Source organism: Desmodus rotundus, chromosome 1 (genome assembly GCF_022682495.2).
Source record: "Desmodus rotundus isolate HL8 chromosome 1, HLdesRot8A.1, whole genome shotgun sequence".
NCBI classification, from domain to species: domain Eukaryota; kingdom Metazoa; phylum Chordata; class Mammalia; order Chiroptera; family Phyllostomidae; genus Desmodus; species Desmodus rotundus.
This window is the reverse complement of record NC_071387.1, coordinates 22409069-22428253: the sequence shown is the minus strand read 5'-3', so window position 1 is coordinate 22428253 and position 19185 is coordinate 22409069.

The following is a 19185-nucleotide window of genomic DNA, read 5'->3' as shown; positions in this document are numbered from 1 at the left end:
GACATTTAGTAGCTCACATTTTCCTGCATTCTGGCATTCTCTCTCCCCCACTTGCTTCTCCGTGGATTCAGATTCCTCTTTTATTCAGTGGTACATAATCCAGTACTACCAATACTGCTCAAAATAACATCGAGTGCGTTCTTAAAGCTGGCTTCTGTGTTTGGTGTGCCCTTACCGCCCTCGAGACCTTAACTTTATGGCACAACAGCATATTCCAGGCTCTTGTACGTTCTGTGCCCCATCGCTGGAATTCACCATTTCTTCAAGGAGCTCTGGTTCCCTTTCATGGAAATTGTATTTAGGAACCAAGCTTGGTGCTAGCGTGCTCCTTGCTGCTGGAGTCTTGCTGCTCCCGAGCCACCGGTCTAGGCTCATAGAAAATAACACACGTGCACACCCATTCACATCTGTGTTTCCGTATCTATATATAGATAACTGAAAACTTGGGTTCGGGCACCTTGAATTCGAATCCAGCACCTTCTAGCAACAGACCTTCTGGCATCTCTGTGTTTCAACTCCTTTCTTAGTGAGAAACTTGGCTCCCGTTATGCTCAGTAGGGTTTCTTACTTGTCACCTTCCCTGTGCATAACCAGTCTCAGGCACTCGGCTGCTGCCTTTCTTGTTTGTTTGAGTGCTGATTGCCACCCTGCTCAGCCACTTTCTTTGCACAGCTGGAGCATTAATAGTTTAAATGTTATTTTTCACTGCATTTAAATGGAGATGGAAATATGTTTAGATCATGTCTTGCAAATTTAGCACCCTAATAACAGTACCTCTCTACATGAAAGAAAAAGGCCTTATTTACTGCTCCTCCAGTTGCTGTGCCGCCAGGTCAGTCTCTGGATGCCCTGGAATCGCGGCCCATGGAGTTAAAATGCTGGGTGAGTTTTCCAGTTTCCTTCTGTTGGGGCTTGGGACCCATGTGCTGCTGGTGGTGAAGGGGACTGCATATGTGGTCGGTCCCTCTCCCAGAACCCTCTAGTGCTGCTTCTCTGCTTCATATTGTACATTCAGCAAATAGTGATCAGTCAGCTAGGGCTGGGCATGTGGCTTGGAACTGTTGCCTTTATCTTGTAATTCCTTTGCACCCAAAACCATTAGAAGCCTTCCTGTGACCCCTTTTCCTCTGATTTGGGCCTGAGTCCTGTTTTCTCAGCCCCTTGTAAGTTCTTACTGTCCAAGTGAAAACCCATAAACTGAGCTAGGGAATGAGAGAAAATCTGGCAAGCTTTTTTTTTTTTTTTTTAAGATTTTAGAAGGGAAGAGAGGGAGAAAAACATTGATGTGTGGTTGCCTCTCAAGCACCCCCTACTGGGGACCTGGACCACAACCCAGGCATGTGCCTGACTGAGAATCGAACCAGCGACCCTTTGGTTCTCAGGCCAGTGCTCAGCCCACTGAGCCACACCAGCCAGGGTATCTGCCAAGTTCTTTCAAGTCAACCACGGTGCCTTTCATCTCTATCCCCAGAACCTAGTAACTGGCTAGGCCAGAGGGGATGCCCAGTCAGTATTGCATGGATAAATGGGCAGACAACAAATAGTTGGGACTTTAAGCATATTTTGGGGGGCTCTGCAGGCTTTGTACCTTTTTCTGCCACACCTTCCATTTTAAGAAGCTGAGTGACAATGAACAGTATCCCAAAAGCTGCTTCGGTTTTCTTCCCTCAGCCCAGGGACCTTGGCACCATACACGTAATACAGTGAGAGACAGTGGGATTCTGTTGACCATTTTCAGGTGGGTCTACATCTGAGACTCGCAGAGCAGGCCAAACTGACGAGCTGTGTCGTTGCACCTCTGTGTCCTGGTTTTCCCTGTAAAATAGAGCCTGCCTCACAGGGTGCTGGTGGGAGTCAGGTGGCAGTGGATTGGGGAGCATCTTTACAAGGCCCGCTTTGTTGTGGCTGCTGGCTGCTGAACTTGAAGTCTGGAAGAAGTACTCTGTCCTCGAGGACTGAGTGGGGCTGAGGACACCTGTTCGACCTCTGGGTACCTTTGTCCTTCCTGCTTCACTGTTTTCACCTCTGCACTCCTCAGAGACCGGTGGTGCTTCCCACTGAGCTGGGCAGCACGGCTCAAACATTCGACATCGTAGGCACAGAAAGTTGCAATTTCTATGAACTGTTCTGAGCAAGGCTGAATGTTCTGTCAGTTTCTGGGCCAAGGAATTGGCAGCTATGTCTCAGACCAGATCAAGTTTGGTAGAGAACCCAGCAGACCTGCCTGACAAAATGCCCACTGTTCTTCCACCCATCCCACGGGGCTCTCTTCTCGATGTTTTCTTTTGATTTTTTCTGACAGTCTTTCTGATGTGCCAGAGGCACAGGAACTGGGGTTTGGCAGGGGCTTGTGGGTGCAATTCAGTGATCAAGTACAGTGCCTCTTTCACGCCTGATCCACTAGCCTCCCCTTGAACGGGGCACTCGTGCTGCCAGCTCAGACTTCTATTTCAAACCCTCCAGGGATTGCCCAATCCCCCTCTCCCCACTGCCTCTCCATAGGCCACCCTCAGACCCTAATTCATTCATGTGTGGGGGTCACTAAGCCAATGCCTCAACCTTTCAGGTCTTTAAGAAAGTGATTGTATCGCTCCCTGACCACCTCCCACCCTCTGGCCAACTCTTAATGCTGAAAAAATCCCTCCTTTGGAATGAGTTTGGTCAAGTCCCTTCCCATCTTGATGACACCTCTTCAGGGAGGGTCTGAGTGGCATGAACTGCAGGAGCTCTCCCCTCCCTTGTTCTGTGTACGACCCCTCTATTATTGCAGCCTAAATTTGTGCTTGCTGGTTTGACAGTCCCCTTACCCTGTGGCCTCGGATCGAGCCAGCTGTGCTAATACAGCAGAGTGCTCAAGGTGTCCGTCCATGTGGAGCCCACATCCGATCTGTGTTACAGAAGCGAAAGCAGCCTACCTACTCCAGACTTATATGTATGTCCTAGCTGTGAACCCATTGCTGTTTGTACAAAGTTCTTTTCTGGCCTGAGGGAAGGAAGCTAACCTTAACACATCCGGGCATCTCACCCTTTAAATGTAAATGCTAGCATTATTGCCATCCTAAGATGCATTAACTGAGGTTGATCAGGCCAAAGTTACACAGCTACTGAGTGTCAGCCAGGCCCCAAAGACACCCTGGTGACACTTGATGTCATCCCTGCCTCTTCACTTGCTCTGAGTGAAGTCTTTTTCCTTCCTGTGATTTTTTTTTTAAAATCCTCCTTGCTGTTTTGACAGGTTATTTGTTCCCTTGGTGATGTGCCTGGCTGTTGCTAGACCAGCAGTTCTTAAAAAGTGGCTGGGGCACCTGGGGGCTGGAGGTCAGGACTGTTTCCCTAACACAGACTGCTCTCACGGGTACGGTGGAGTTTCCGGAGGCTACTCGGCATGTGCTCTCCTAGCAGATGGAATGAAGAAGCAGATACGAGAATCCAACTGTCTTCTATTAAGTCAGACAACAAAGATTTGCAAAAATCAAACACTTTTTTTAAAGAAATTTTTCATAAAGATTTTTTTTTAATTAACATGGAGTTATTTTAAAGTAGTATTAATGATACATTTTTGATTTCTCAATTTTAATTTCTAATCAAGTAACTATCTAACCCACATGAACAAAAATTGGTTTCTCGATTTTTAAGAGAGGAGAGGTCCTAAGACCAGAAAGTTTGGGAATTGCTGTGTTAGGTGATGGTTTTGCCACTTCAGGCAGACGCGGTCCGGACGTCAGGTGCCTGGAACTTGATTCCCCTCTGCGTTACAGCGCCCCCGTTCCCACTTTCAGGATTAAAAAAAGACAAAAACACTAACCTCTGCTTGCTTTCAGCACCCTTTACAGACTTGCACCTTCAGCCTGTCTCCCTGCCTGCCCAGCACAATTTGGAGCACTTCATTACCCAGGCCTTTCCCCACCTCCACATGTTTGCATGTGCTGGGCACTCTGCCTAGAAATTCTCCCATGTTCCCCTCTGCACATCTGAAGTCCTCCTCCACCTTTAACACCCACTTCAGTGTTACGTGCTCTGAAGGTTTGCCTGCCCAGGCCAGCAGAAGACTACTCCCTTGTTCTACTCTCTGAAGATGGGATGCAGGAACTGCATATCTGACCATAATTGTTTATTTGCACATTTGTATTCTGAGAGTCAAAAGCAAAACATATAATCAGCGGCAGTGGGAGCTCGGCACCCACGGTAACAGGAACTAGAGGGAATTGTGCTTAGGCATGCTGGCTACAGGGCTGGGGTGGAAGGAAGGAGGGTTGGTGTGACATGGCGGAGGGAAAGTAAAATGAAAAGCCCTAGCGAATAACTGGGAGATGCCGCGACCGTATAGAACAGGCTGGAGAGGTGTGGGGAGAATTCCCTCTGTTGTGCCCTGGCACGCCCCCTTGTGGTGAGGGAGAGCCACGTTTCAGGTGGGAGCACAAAGTGGGGAAGAACCAGCACCTTTGGTATACGGAAGAGTTGAAGCCACCTGTGCAGAATTGGGCCGGGGGAGGAAGCGAAGATGCAGGTGTAAAAAATTCAGCTCACAATGGCCCTCTACCACCCAAGCTGTGCCGGGAAAAGTATATTCATTGAGCCCTAAGGCAAAGCCTAGCACTAGGCATCCCCTTGGGCCTACAAAGAAGGTGATTAAGGTGATTTTGGCCCCAGATGGCCAAAAGGCTCATCATTTGGAAAGGGGAACTGGGCAACTTCTCAGGGGCAAAAAGGGCTGTTGTTACCTGCATGTGGAAGAACCAACCTCAGAATTCCAAAGGAAGTTAGAATGTGTGTGTGGGGGGGGGGTCTTCCCCAGGGCTATCCAGAGGAGGCCTGGGTCTGGGGTTAGCAAGGAGGGAGGTGTGGGTCTTGGAGGAGTCCTCAGGTGGGAATAGGTCCCCTACTCCTGCAAAGAGCTGACTTTAAGCTTTTCTTTTTAGAGAGAGGGGGAGGGAGAGAAACCTCGATTGGTTGCCTCTCCTACACGCTCCAACTGGGAATCGAACTGGTGACCTTTCACTTTGCTGGGTAATGCCCAACCAACCAAGGCACACCCGTCAGGGCAAAAGCTGACTCTTGACTGGCCTTGCTTCTCAGCTAGAGATAGCAGAGACCCTTCCCGGACTTTGATGCAGAGAGAGCCACTTTCCTGGGGCTTAACACACATGGCCAGGTGTCTGCCATTGCTACTCTGGATGTCTATCCTGGGCTGACACATAGTGTTTACTGAGCACTAAGAACCAGACTGCTTACTAGACTGAGGACACAGATTAGGGCCCAAACCCTGCCCTGGGGGTTTCTGCGACAGCCTTACCATGCCATAGCAAGCACAGCAGGTGCAGAATTGGCACAAAGACGGGACTCACAGAGGCGTCGGCAAGAAATCAAGGAAGGCTTCATGGAGCTGGGCTGTGAGGTTTGGTGGGAGCACACGCGGCAGGAGAAACGGGAGCAACGGCGTTCCAGGCTGGAGGAACAGCTTTTGTGGTGGCAAAGATGCAAGAAAGAACCAGGCAAATGTGGGAGTGAAGAGACTTAGTGTGGCTCGGGCCTTGGTCTAGGAAGTGGGAGGTTGTGTTAGGACAGAGCCAAATTGATAAGGTGCTCAAATGCCATTTGTGGAGACTCACACCTGAGCGTAAGGTCAGTGAGTGGCCACGTGGGTTCTGTGGACAGGCCCCAAGGCCTACTTCATCAAGTCATAAATATTTAGTGAGTACCTACTGTGTGCCAGGCATGAGGAGGAGGCTGAATGGGCCACCTGCCTTTAAAGCTACAGTTTAATGTTTTACATTTGAGGCTTCTGCCTATGATCCTATAATAGGGAAAAAGGTTATTGGCAAAAAATAAATAAATCTGCAACCTATCACTTCATTGGGAGTCACTGCAGGTTTTGTTTTGATTGATGGGTGGGGGGCAGGGCTGGTAGTATCATTCATTTTATTTTTAGCAGGGGAGAGAGATGTGGTCAGATCTGTTTTCAAAAAGATACAGATGATTATGTGGCTTCTCAGCCCTTCCTTGCAGACCTTCCTTGCAGCCCTTCCAAAACAGGAAGCAGGAAGTCCACTAAAGTGGTGGTGGTGGGGGGGTGGTGTCTCTGGGCTCTGCTGGATGCTCCCACAAGAAGACGGTAGTGGCAGATAATATGGCTCCTCCCTCCAGTTCCAGGAGCCAAAAGGAAATGTCAGTTCCTTCTGGGAAGGAACTTGACCTCATTTGAGGCTGAGCGCACAAAGCCAGTGCAATAAAACACCACCCAACCCCTTTTCTTCCTGGGAAAGAGACCACATGGAGGACTCCCTGGTGGAGTGGGAAGAGCCCAGTCTTTGAAATGATGCAGATGTGGGTTCAAATCCTAGTTTGGCCATTTATTAGTCACGTGATTTTGGACAACTCACTCATATTTTCCTGACCTGAGTGTCCTCATCTCTAACGATGATAATTATTATTTACACCTACCTCACTTACCAGTTACAACACATTACAAAGCCAGAGCCAAAGGAGCAGCACAGGACGAAGCAGACAAATGGAAGAAAACAGAAGCCCCTGGCACAGATCTAGGAACAGCTGAGAGCGTGCTATGTGCGAGACACGGCACCACGGATCAGTGGACAAAGGATGCACTGTTTAGCAAATGGTGTTGGGGAAACTGGCTTCCATCTGGACAAAAATAAAGTCACATTATGTGTTTGTATGTGTGTGTGTGTGTGTTCTGCTATCTTAGGTTGGTGAAAGGCCTAAATATGGAAGGCAAAACTACAAAAACTAATGGAGAACTTTATAGAACTGGCTGAGCAAAGGACGCCATCACAGACCAAAAGGTTCAGCACAAGGAGCCTGGGAGCCAGGACATCTGCTGCAGGCTGTCAGTCAAGCTGCGCAGGTTCTGGCCAGACAAAGCAACTCCACCTTCAACCGGTTTGTGCCGCAGAGGTTGTTCGTGAGTCCCTTTCCGGTGGTGATCCAGGAAGACAAAACGGCTGTGTCGTAGGGATGACAGGTGTGTCCAGGAGGTGCCCAAACCGAAGGTATACACACGGTGCATGAGCGGCTACGTCTGCAGCCGCATCCTCAAGGCCGGGACACGATCCTCACCTTCAACCAGCTGTCACTGGACCAGGGCTCGGCAGGCACCGGTCTGCTCTCTGGTCCTCAAAAGGTCCAAGAGCTGTACAGGTATTTTGGCAAGGCCCCGGCTACCCTGCACAGCCACGCCAAATGCCATATGCCCACCAAAGGCCACAAGTTCAGGCACCCCAGAGGCTGACAGGCTAGCTTCAGCCACCAAAACTAACCCAGATCCTGCCTTGTTGTGAAAAAGATTTTGGATTCTGGGGGGGAAAAGTGAATAAAAGGAATACGAGCATTATTTCACCTCAGGGAAGGTAAGGATTTTTAAAAGAAGATCCCAAATGGAGAGGAGGAGGCAGAGGCAGGCCCAGAAGGCCACGTGCTGTCTTTCAGGAAGAGGCCTCTGTGTTGTTGTAGGGGGCGGGAGGGCTGGGCCATGCCCCTGCCTGAAAGGTTCAGAAGAGCCTGGGGGAGCATTCAGAGGCAGGGGTCCTGGGCACTTTACCTCGGCCTAAGGGAGCCGGCCTGGTTGAGCAGTTAACTGAAGTTTAGCCACTCTGGACTATTGTCTCTTGGGTGTGTCCTGGGGTCACTCCCCCTTCCTCTGTGGAAGATGAATGTTTCCTCATGTGCAATTAAAAAGGCCCCATGGTTTCCATTACTGGCTGTCCATTATCTGCTGCTAGTCTTTAGCTAGCTGTTCATAAACTTCCTGTAGGGGTGTCGATACCCGTGGCCATCTAGTTCTATGGCCTTGAGAGATCCCTCAGTCTCCAGTGCCTGACATGTTCGTTGCCTGCTAGCACACTGCACCCCCAGGTGCACCATTTAGTTCACCACAGTGCAAGGTTTAACAATTGGAAGCCACCTGTGCTGGGGCCTGCCTGTGCTTCCCCTACCTCCGTGATGAGGGCCCCCTTGGCAGCGGAGAGGGGTGTAACGCAGCTCCGCGCCCCCTCTAACCACCCGCTTTCTTGGACCATCCCAGTACCAGCTGCCACAGGTAAGGTTCTCAGGAAGCAAACACTGAAACTGGGCTCAGGGGGCACGATGCTTATCAGGGATCAACACCTGTGAGGAAGCAGGTGGAGGGAGGTGCAGGCCTGACAGAGCCTGGGCCTGTCCACAGGGCTGGACTTGGAGCAAGCCTTGCTGGGTTGAGCTGCCCCACATCTGGCTGTAGTGGCTGGGCCTTTATACTCCCTGAACAGCCCCCTATCACTTGGTTGCCACGTGTGGCTGTCCTAGGAAGGGCGTGATCTTGGACAAGGCTTCTCCCTGCAGCTGGGCAGCAAGTCCTTCCACGAAGGGGGATCTGGGAGCAGTCCCCATGGTTACCGCAATCCGTGAAAGCAGACGGTGCGGATAATAGTAACAGCCGACTTTATTATTTACATGCCAGGCCAGGTTAATGGCCAGTCCTAGTCTAAGGCAGGGACCATTGTTATTATTATCCCCGAGTCCACATGCCCTGGTGAAGAAACCTAAACAGCTTCAATGACCTAGTCAAGGTTGCAGAGTATGTGATGGAGGTGGGACTCCATCCAGAGAAATTTTAATTTTTTTAAATGATACCTTCTTGGAGTAATTTTAAACTTTCGGAAACAGATAATGCAGGGAGCTCCTGCCCATCCTTCCCCTGATGTTGACATCATAAATAATCGTTTAATCATTTGTCACAGCTGAAAAATTAATGCTGGTACTTTACTATTAAGCAAACTGCAGACTTCCTGTGGATTCATACCCACTAATGCCCTTTTACTGTTCCGAGATCAAATCCGAGATACTGCCTTGCATTTAGCTTCACAGAGATTTGGCCTCCCAGGTGTAAACACCTGAGCTGCCTGCCTGCCTTACTGCCTGCTGTTCTCACAAAGGCTTTGCGGCCAGAAACCACTCAGGTGCCGCTTGCTGCCCCAGGTGTGTGTGGGCAGCCCCAGAACGTGGTACCTGACTGCCCACTGTTTCCTCCATGCGTTTCTCCTCGCTGCTGGCATGTGGAAAATAACTCCCACAGACCCAACTGAGTAACGTGCTTGTTTTGATTTGGCCCATCAGCCGTCTCCTCGTGCTCCCCAGTGTGTGTGGGGGTGGGTGCTGCATCGGGGCACCCAGCGCTGCTTCAGGCTTCTCCCTGCTCTGCAGAGGCTACCAGCTAGCATGTCCTTCTGTCTGACTCACCATCCCCTGGGCTCACTGGCCCTGCAGGTGTGGCCTGAAGCAAAGAGGAGTGAAGTAGGGGGTCCCTGCTCTCACCCCCACACCACTCGGTAACCCTCGAGACCTCAGAGATGCCCGTGTGAGTCTGCTGGGGGCCTGAGCCCCAGAGGCAGCTGCTCTGAGCACACTGCCTGCACGCTGTGGAATGAAGGGGCTTTGCTGGCTGGGATGTGGGAAAGGTACAGATGAGTGCACTCCGTTCCCAGCTTGCCATCTACCACCTGTGAGACCTGTGCAGGATTCCAGGTCCAGGTTTCTCATGGAACCAATGAGAACAGCATCCTGTTAGAGAGGGTAAGCTGAAGCCAGATGATTCGGGCCTCTGATGCTTATCAGCTGTGTGACCAGCGTCATGTTACTTAACCTCTCTGTGCCTCAGTTTCCTTTTCTGTACCATGGGGGCATAACCTCCCGTTGCTAGGGCTGTGGTGAAGATGAAGGGAGCGAACAGGTGCAAAGTGCCGAGAACCATGCCTGGCATGGATGAACTCTCTACAGAGATTAGTTATCACCTAATTCACATGGATGTTTAGAGAGGATCACATGAGATTACTGTAAATGGCAAAGCATGCTAAAAAATGATTTCTGTCATTTTTTAAAACTCCTTTATTGTATTGGGGGACACAGTAGGCCATAGGAGTCCTTATGTGTAAACAGTGCCTTGAAAAAGTCCGAACTGATTCACTCCTTCTCAGGGCTGCTGTGAGGGTTGAATGAGAGATTTCACGGAGAGAACTTAACCCGGTGCCTGCACCCATGCACCCAGCAGAAGTCAGCTGTTGTGATTAGCATAATGAAGAGTAACCATAATTGTCCCCAGTGCCATTGTTGTTGTTGGCTGTGTCTCTGTGTAGCCTGGCTTGCAGATGTGGCCCAGGCGGAGCTCCAGCTGCAGGGACCTGGGGTAGACCAAGGCAGGGAAGGGCAGGAAGGGGGGCTCCCCTGAGGCTGCTTTTGTTTGGCAGCTGCCTCCCAGTGTGTGCTCTCAGTGGCTTCCCTGCGTGCATGTAATGCCGTAATTGCAGCCTTCCCAGCTGTTGGCCAGGGAGACAGCCCAGAAAATGAGGTTGGCTCTGTAAATATTGAACCAAATTATGCAAATGAGCGCACAAGAGCCGCAGGTGCAGAGGCAGGGTCTGATTGGTGGCCCAGCTTGCAGGAGACCCCGCCCCTTCTCCTTAATTGCTCTGCCAACCACGGGCAGCCCCCTGGGGCCCACTGGAGCTAGGATGAGGCGGGGCCACCTCTGCCTGCTCCTCATGACCATCAGAAATAAGCAGCTTTGTCGCTGAAATTAGGGGGAGTGATAACATTGAGGGGCAATGGCATGTAGTTCTTGTTGCATTCTCATCTCACCCCCCAAGAGGCTGCCTTGGCAAGTAACTCTTTGAGGACACAAACCTGGGCAAGGTGCTGACTTCCCCCTGCTCAGCTCGCCCAGCTGCAGGTGAGACAGTGGGATGGGAGGATTTCCCCCCATCCCCAGAGGAAAGCGTTTCAGTGGCTCTTTCCTCCTAGCAGGCCAAGGCCCTGAAAACTCCCATGGTGGCCGAGTTCACTGTGGAGAAACTCAAGATTCTAGAAACATCGGTTAGGGAACAGGGTTGGGCAAATAAAACTCCGAAGCTCTTTCGTAGTCATGGAAGGGGGTCCCTGTGGCCTTCACAGGGATGAAACTACATCAGGCCCATCTGGTGAGAGTGAGCATGTGTGTGGAAATGCATGGAGTGAGGGTTTGGACTGAAGGAGCAAGGACAGGTTGCAGCGAGAGCCTCGGGGAGAGCCGGGGTGGGCGGTGGGCCGGGGTGGCATCTGGAGCACAGATCCATGTTCTTCCTGGAGACTGCACCCTGAGAGGGTGGGGGTGCAGGCTGAAGGTGTGCAGGGACACATACAATACTCTCTTTAGCCCAGATGCCCAAGCGAAACACCAAGTCGAGGAAGAAGCCTTCTCTCAGCTCCTTCATGAACAGTGGCAGCATCTGAAGTGACAAGGACAGCAAGGCCAGAGTGCCACTTTGGAAACTCAGCAATTCATGCTGTGTGTGTCCTGAAAGATGATCCTCTGGGGTGAGCCTGGGTGCTCTCAGGGGACACCTGCCACAGTGGCAAAGCAGGGCCTGAAGGCAACATCAGCATCACACATCGCTGAAGGAGCAGGAGTGGACGAGTGTGGAGACGTGTTTGTGGGTTTTCATGAATCAGCCTGGATGTCTGTCCAGGGACTTGGGGTGGGGTGTGTGTGGAAGGGTAGTTCTTGGGTCAGCATGTAAGGGCATTATGTTAGTCTCCCATTTCTGTGCGAAAAATCGCAAAATTAGCGGCTTAATATAACACAGGTTTATTGCCTTACAGTTGTGGACGTCAGGGGGTCTCCCAAGGATAAAATCAGGGTGTCAGCAGGGCTGTGTTTCTTTCTGGAGACTCCAGGGGAGAATCCATTTCCTTGCCTTTTCCATCTTCTAGAGTCTGCCTGCATTCCTTGCCTCGTGGCCGCATCACTCAGGCCTCTGCTTCCATCTTCACGTCAATTCTGACAGTCCTTTGTCCCTCTTATGAGGACCATTGTGGTTCTGATAATGCCCACCTGCATTATCTCCTTTTACAGTCAGCTGATTAGCAAGCAGCCTTAACTCCCCTTTGCCATGGGACTACCGTATTTACAGGAGCTGGGGATTAGGACGGGGACACCTTGGGTGGGGGCATTATTCTGCTGATCACAGTTGAAAACAGAAACAATTGAGTTACTACTGTTCAGTGGAACCCCAAGATTACCCACAGGTTGGCGAGGCCTGGGGAAACTAGGTTATCCTTAGAGAGATAGCATATTACACAGAGCCAGTGTTGGTGACACGTTCTATATGTGAAATTAGGAACTATGGGCCCGTGCGGTTACTGTCTATGGACCATTGCTTGTCCGGTATAAACACTGGAGAACGTTTTCCCTCCCTGGTTTTAGTAAGACATTTATCGATTGACTTTGTTGTGTTGCAGATGGGCCCAGCTAAGAGGCAGCTTTCTGGCTTTTTTCTTGTTTCAGTCCTTCTTCCCAATAATGAAAACCTTTCTGGTTTTACAAGTGAATGTTCCTAATTGTTTCTACTCCCAAATTCATAAGAGATCATCTTTATCTGAAATGATCCTCTCAATGGAAAGGGTAGACTGGTAAATCTAGCAAAAACAATTATCCATAAAGAAAACTGGCATTTTGGGGGAAAAAAATAAAACAGATGAGTTCATCCAACAACAAAAATGCTGTTCTTGCTGCCAATCAGGTGGGGGGTAGCTGAAGGCACCCAGAAAGTTCTGTTCCTTTTCCATCCTGCCTAAAATAGCCCTAGATCCTCATGATGGGGGTTAAAAGCCAATTTTGTTATCAGCTTACCCCTTGTACATGTCTGGTCCCTCTTTACCTCTCTAGGCTTCTCTCTCCCCACACCTCCTCGGGCCACCTGCGAGTCTAGGCTATGGGAAGAGGCATCACTCTGGGAGAACCCCAGCACTCTCACACCTACGGGGTTCGGCAGCCTCTCCCTCATTTGTCTGACAAGACATCTTTCGAGCCCCAACTCAAAATGTCAACCATTCTGTGCAAAACACTGCCCCCAACTCAAAGACTGGTGGGCCCAGAACAAGAGAACTCTGTCAGTAAGTTTTAAAATCATTTAGATAGCCTTGACTGCGCACAGCCAAGACGGCTGTGCTGTGTGCAGGGTCTCATTTTCTCACGGCGTGCTGTGATCTTGCAAGGACACTGCAACTCAAGTCGGATCCTCTCCACTTGTCAGCTGGGCAAAGTTTAGAGAGACTGGACATGTGCCCTCAATGATAGAGCTGGTAAGTGCGAAGTCAGGCCTCAGCGCCAGTCTGCTCAGCCCCAAGCCCATGACCTTAATCTCCCTATACACTGCTGGAGTGCTGGAGGCAGAAGCTGAGAGTGTCGCAGTCCATAGGGGTGGCCTGCTACAGTAGACCAAGCATGGGTACTGCCGTGAGAAAGCCTTGGCTTAAGTCCCATTGGGGCCACTTGCCTGCTGTGTCTTGTTGGGCAGGTCACTTAGCCTGTCTGAGCCTCAGTCAGTTTCCTCATGCCTGTCTCATGCCCTTGTTGTGAGAATCAGGTGAATGAGCCCATGAATACCCAGGTGATCTTTCTCAGCTGAGCGTCAGGGGGTTCTTATCAAGGGGTATCAGGGAAGGCTTCCCAGCCAAGGGAGCAAAACAGATACAAGGAACAGACAGCCTCTGTCCTGAGGCCCTGGGGGCAGACACCGGGCAGATAGGGAGAAGACATAAGAAGCGGCCCAGCTGCACAAGCAACAGCCTCCAGAAGTTTTCCCAGATGCCATAAGAATGTAGGTGGGACAGACCTTGGCTTGGTCACATCCCACTGCTCAGGGAATCAACTCTGCTGTACTGGAAAGAAAAGGGAGGGAGGGAGAGAGGGAGGAAGGCAAAGCAAGAAAAAAAAGAAAAGCAAGAAAGAAGAAAAAAAAGGAAAGGAGAGAAAAGGCCCCTGGGGAGAAAACTCCAGTCTTGCTGGAGTACTAAGTCAGTGCCGGAGGCAAGTGCGCTCTCTGGAGAGGGGTTCACAGTGGGACCCCTTTCACTGAGCCACAGGAGGGCTCATTCCGGGAACAGAACACCCTGCTGAAGGGGGCTCCAGCCATGCTCAGTGTCAGAATGTCGGCATCTCAGCTTCCTCATTTGTAACACGGGGCACCATATCTGCTCCACTACCCGCTTTACTGTGGTAGGAGTAAGTGTGATAAGGAAAATCAAAATTATGCATAACCTATAAAGCACCAACACACACAAAAAACAATAACCGTGGTCTCCTGTGGGCTGGGGAACTGGGTGGCAAGGGGGCTTTGCACTGTGTGCCCTTTATATGTTTTGATATTTTGAACCATGGGCAGGCATTAATTACTGAACAAGTAAACTTAGAAAAAACCCCAATAAAGTCAGTAAGAAGGTCAAAACCAATAAAATCAAATAATAGTCATTGTCGTCCTCAGCAGTCACATGCATCGTTATTTAAAAGGCTCTCTTCCCATCGTCTTCCTAGGACCTCCGTCTCCAGACTTCCCCGTCTCCCACTGCCACACTGTCTTCCTAGGGCAGATGGAGAGTTCTCTGTCCCTGCAAGGATCAGAATCCTTGGAGAAAGTAGGGGGAGAAACTCCAACTTAACACTAATGACCATAGAATCGTTGGCAGCCATTGAGGAAGAGCTGGAGCCGTTCCAGGTGACCTGGAGGGATTTCCAGGAGTGCTGCTGACAGAGAAAAGCAAGATGCAAGGGAACAAGTGATCTCATTTTCTAAAACAAAGACCAACAGTATAAAGCTACAGACAACAAACTATAGGTTTGGGCGGGGGGGGGGGGGGGGGGGGGGGGAGGTGGAGAAAAGGAAGGACACACAGCCCGATTGGGAACAACAATGGCCTGCGGGTTGTGGATGGGGTGGGGGATGGGACTGGAAGGTGTCCATGACTTTAAAAAAATCGATGCCGTCTCATTTATGAGAATGTACACATGCACATGGGTATAGGAGTTCACAAAGACATGCAGGAAAAGCTGACAACCAGCATTAATGGTGGTTTGCTCAGAGTGGTGAGACTTTAGGTGGCATTCGCTGTTCAGATATTTATAAGGATAGTTCTGATTACTAAATATCACCATGTACTACTTATATGATCAGGAAAAAATCTAATTTCAATGGGATGTGTGCTGCTTCAACAGTGGCAGTTCAGACAAGGTCAGATTGCTCTTAAAATTCAAATGGAGTGATTCCAAACGGCCTGCAAAGACCTCCCTCTGCCCCGTTTTTAGTTCCCCCTCCTCTGGTAAGCCCCAGAGGGGCGGCTTGGACCCCAGCCTGGGGATGGTCTTGCTGCCTCTGCAGGGAAGACGGCTAGCAGATCCAGTCCTGCCTTCCACTGCTCTCAAAGTTCTCCGTAAAAGGCCAGGCACTTGGGCTTGTCCCCCAGGCCATTCCTCACGAAGGGAGGCCATTTTCCTTCAGTGTCACCCTCAGGCACTGCAGAAACCAGCTTCCAGGGCTCAGTGTCAGGGCTCTGTTAGTTTACACATACATGTGCACGCACACACACAGCTACTTTCCACCTGGCAAACCCATGGTGCCAAGGGGCTCAAGGCTCCCAGCCCAGCCCATCCTGCCCCCCAGGAGGGTAAGTGATGGCTCTTACTTACCAGCCTCACTCCCAGCTGTCCCTGTTGCCCAGTGGTGAACTTGGGCTCCACCTTCAGACCTGTGCCGCTAGGGTCTGGGGCTCCACTGGGGCAAAGCCTCAGTAATGAGGAGGAGAGGCAGCCAACAGCCCCTCTCCTAACATAGAGGACAGGGACTTGAGGGATGGATGTTGCCTGGAGGAGTGTCCTTTCTCTCTCCTGTCTTCCCTTTTGCCCATAGAAGGGAGTCACCTGGGCAAAAATGCAGTCACTCAGCCATATATATATATATGGCAAACGTAGGTTTACAGTTGTCTGTATGGAAAATATTACAATAGTTAATAATACAAGAATAAACTCTGTTTTGTGTACTCACAACTGTAAACCTACTTTTGCCCCACTGTGTGTAATGGAATATTATTCAGCCACGAAAAAGGACATCCTGCCATTTTTAACACCATAAATAAATCTTGGGGGCATTATGCTAAATCAGAGATAAGCCAGACAGAGAAAGACAAATCCCCTATGACATTACTTTTCTCAAAGATGAGAAGACCAACAGCATGTTTGTATGCTGATAGGAATGATCTAGTGGACAGAAGAAACTGATCACGTAGGAGAGAGATGGGGGAAGAACTGCTAGGGTTGTGTTCTTGTAATGCATCAAAGGGACAGACTGTACATCAATTATTCCTCACCCTCGATCCTCAGAGCTGTAAGCTGTATGGTTTGATTTACTTGATGTCATAGGCATTTGAGTGTGGGGGCCATGTGTCTATTTCATGGATCTCTCTACTCTGGTAGGAAGGATTCTGGAAACTTGAAAGACAGTTTGAAGAGATGAAAGATAATGCCCAATTTTCCATCAACCTTGCTCGGGGACCTGGACTCAGACGTCTTCAGCTCCTTAGACACCTCTGAACTGTGTTTGCCAAGCTCCTAGTCAACAGTTACTGGATTCTAATTCCCAGTAAGAAGCACCACAGGGACCCCAAGTTTCACATACTACCTCTAATTCCTGGTGTTGTCTCTCCATTGTCATTACAACTGGAAATGGTATACCGTGAAAAGCAGCAAGATGCCAAGTAGGTAGGAGGCGGACCTTGGGAGAAAGGTGTGGAGACCCAGGGAAGTGGGTTTCATGAAGAATGGGGTGATTGACATGAGACTCTCACAGAGAGGTCAAGTTAGATAAGGACGGAAAAGCTTCCCCCTGGATTTGGCAAAAGGAGGCTATTGACTTTTGTCAAACCAGTGTCAGTGGAGAGGTCAGGAGGCAACCTGATGGCTGTGGGCTGAGGATGCGTGGGAGGCGGAGAAGTGAAAACAAAGTGTGGGGGTGTTTGTTCAGTTCATGGGCCCCAGTGTGAAGGAAAGAGAATCCATGACGTCGTAAGGGCAGGCTGGGGTGAAGGGAAAGTTGTCTCAAGGTGGGAGATTTTGGAGGGATTATAAGCAGAAAGGAAGGACAAGAGGGGGCAGGAATGGGGATCAAAGACAGAAAGACGGGGAAGTCAGTGGAACAGAGTTTCGAAAGAGATGGAAAGGAACTGAGCACAGGTGAAGGAAGAGGAAGACGATGAGCAAAAATACAGAGACATTCTGAGGTGGAGAAAAGTTGGCTGTTCACTTGAAGACAAAGTTCTGTAGGACGAAGGGCAGTGGGCAATGTTTGGGTGTGAGAAGGGGCAAACATGTTTTTGAGAGGCTGGAGAAGCAAGGGGGCAAGGGCTGGACAGGAGGATTTGGGAGCAACAGCATGGGCCTGCTGACTCCATCCCCGTGAGGTTACAGCCCAGTGCTGTGCCTGCCCCTCCCGAAAAGAGGCAGGCCAGTGGGGAAGAAGGACGGGGCAAGGTAACCTAGGGTCTCCAGATTAGGATTAACCAAAACTACAAATTAGAAATCCGTCAAGTATTGTGAATGCATTTCTACCCCCTCAGAGGTAGCCCCTCAGAATCAGGCTTGCTTACCACCCTTGCTGTCTTTGGTCGAGAAATGGTGGGATGACAGAAACTCAGCTTTTCTCTCTGTCAAAGAAAAAATTGGGAATCAGAAAGCAGCTAGCTCCAGGTGGCTCGCTCAGTCATTTAGAAAATGCAGCTAATGTGAGCTCTTTGTAATAAACACAGGTCAGAGAATTTTCTTTGAACACAGTAATGCCAGGGCTGTGCTGTTATAAAGAAAAATTTCAATATTTTAACTGTCCCCTTTGAAAGACAGCTAATGGTTCCCGTGGTGAGGGGAGGTGACCTCAGGCAATCCAGAAGCAGTGAGTGAGTCCTCTCTGTGGGGGAGATCAACCGGCCCACCCCCTCCTCCTCCCAGTCCACAGACTGACTCAGAAAACAGGTAGGGGAGTGTTTCCAGTAACAACTGGTGAAACCAGGGTTCCAGGGTTTGCAAGGTGCAAGAACTGAGGGTCAGGTCTCGACCACATGAGGACAACGGAATCGCCCACGTCGGGGACATGTGGACACTGGATGGAGGGGTGGGTTAAAGAGCGTGTGGGAGAAATTGGACAATGAGAGACGGAGGAGTCAGAGGAAGATGAGGACTGAGTGTGTTGTGTTTATGTGGATGGCAAAGCCTGAGAGCCAGGCAGTCACATAGGTCCTTGTGCTTAGAAGGAACCTGTGCTTGTTTTAATCCTGACATCACCTTCTTGAAATGCTTAATTTTGAATGAGGGGCCTCACATTGCCATTTTGCACTAGGACCTGCAAATGATATAGCCGATCCTGTGGGTAGGGTTGTAAGAATCCCAACAAGTTGTCTGAAGTCACCACGGCTGCTTTGGGTGGCTGTTTGACACTTTAGCAACAAAGCCAACTGCACACCACCAGGCAGAAGGCACCCAAACAGAGCCAACATCCCTGCCGAGACAAGAGACCCTCAGCCTAACTTTCTTGATATCCCTCCTCAGGATAAGAGGGAACGATGCTTTCCCCTTACCTGACACCCCATCATGACAGAATAAAATGGCCCGGCTACACCCTGGTAACCAAGGTAACGCCCTTGTCCTTTATCCCCATGGGGGGGCATTATGTGGTTGCCATGCTCAGAGATCTGCGCAGCTCTTGGTTCCTTTGAGGTAATTGCTTCAGTGTCTCTGCTCTCGGTCCTTCACTCAGCACCCATTTATTGTTCGTCATTATGTAACAGAGTGTTTCATCTCCACTTCATCAAGAGCTTAGCATGTCCCAACTACCCTGCACACAAAGGAGCCCAACAGAGAGAGGCCTGGAAAGGGGAGGAAGGAAGGCAAAGTCCTGCAGAGCGGTTCACACTCTATTTCCCCACCCACTTTTCAACCGAAATTCAAATTCAAAAACCCCTCTTCTCGTGTTATAAGTTCACTGCTTAAAAAGTAGCAATTTATCTTTCAGTATGAATTTAAATCTTTATCATAAACTTTCCACCTTGGCACCTATGGTGAACTATGCCCTGTCCTAGATGCTGGTGGAGGACAGAGGTACAAAATAGTGCAGCTGAGCCAATCACTGGACATAGTCCAAGGCAGAAGGAATCCTCCTATGAACACCCACTTCCACTACGTTCTCCATGTAAAGGATCAGAATGGTACGAAATAGAAAAAAATGAAATTCCCCCTTTACATCACATTGCCACACCTTCCTCTTTCTTCAACCGCTATCAACAGTTTTGTGTACATTCCCATTTCTTCCTTTACATATAAAGTTATATGTATGTATAGAT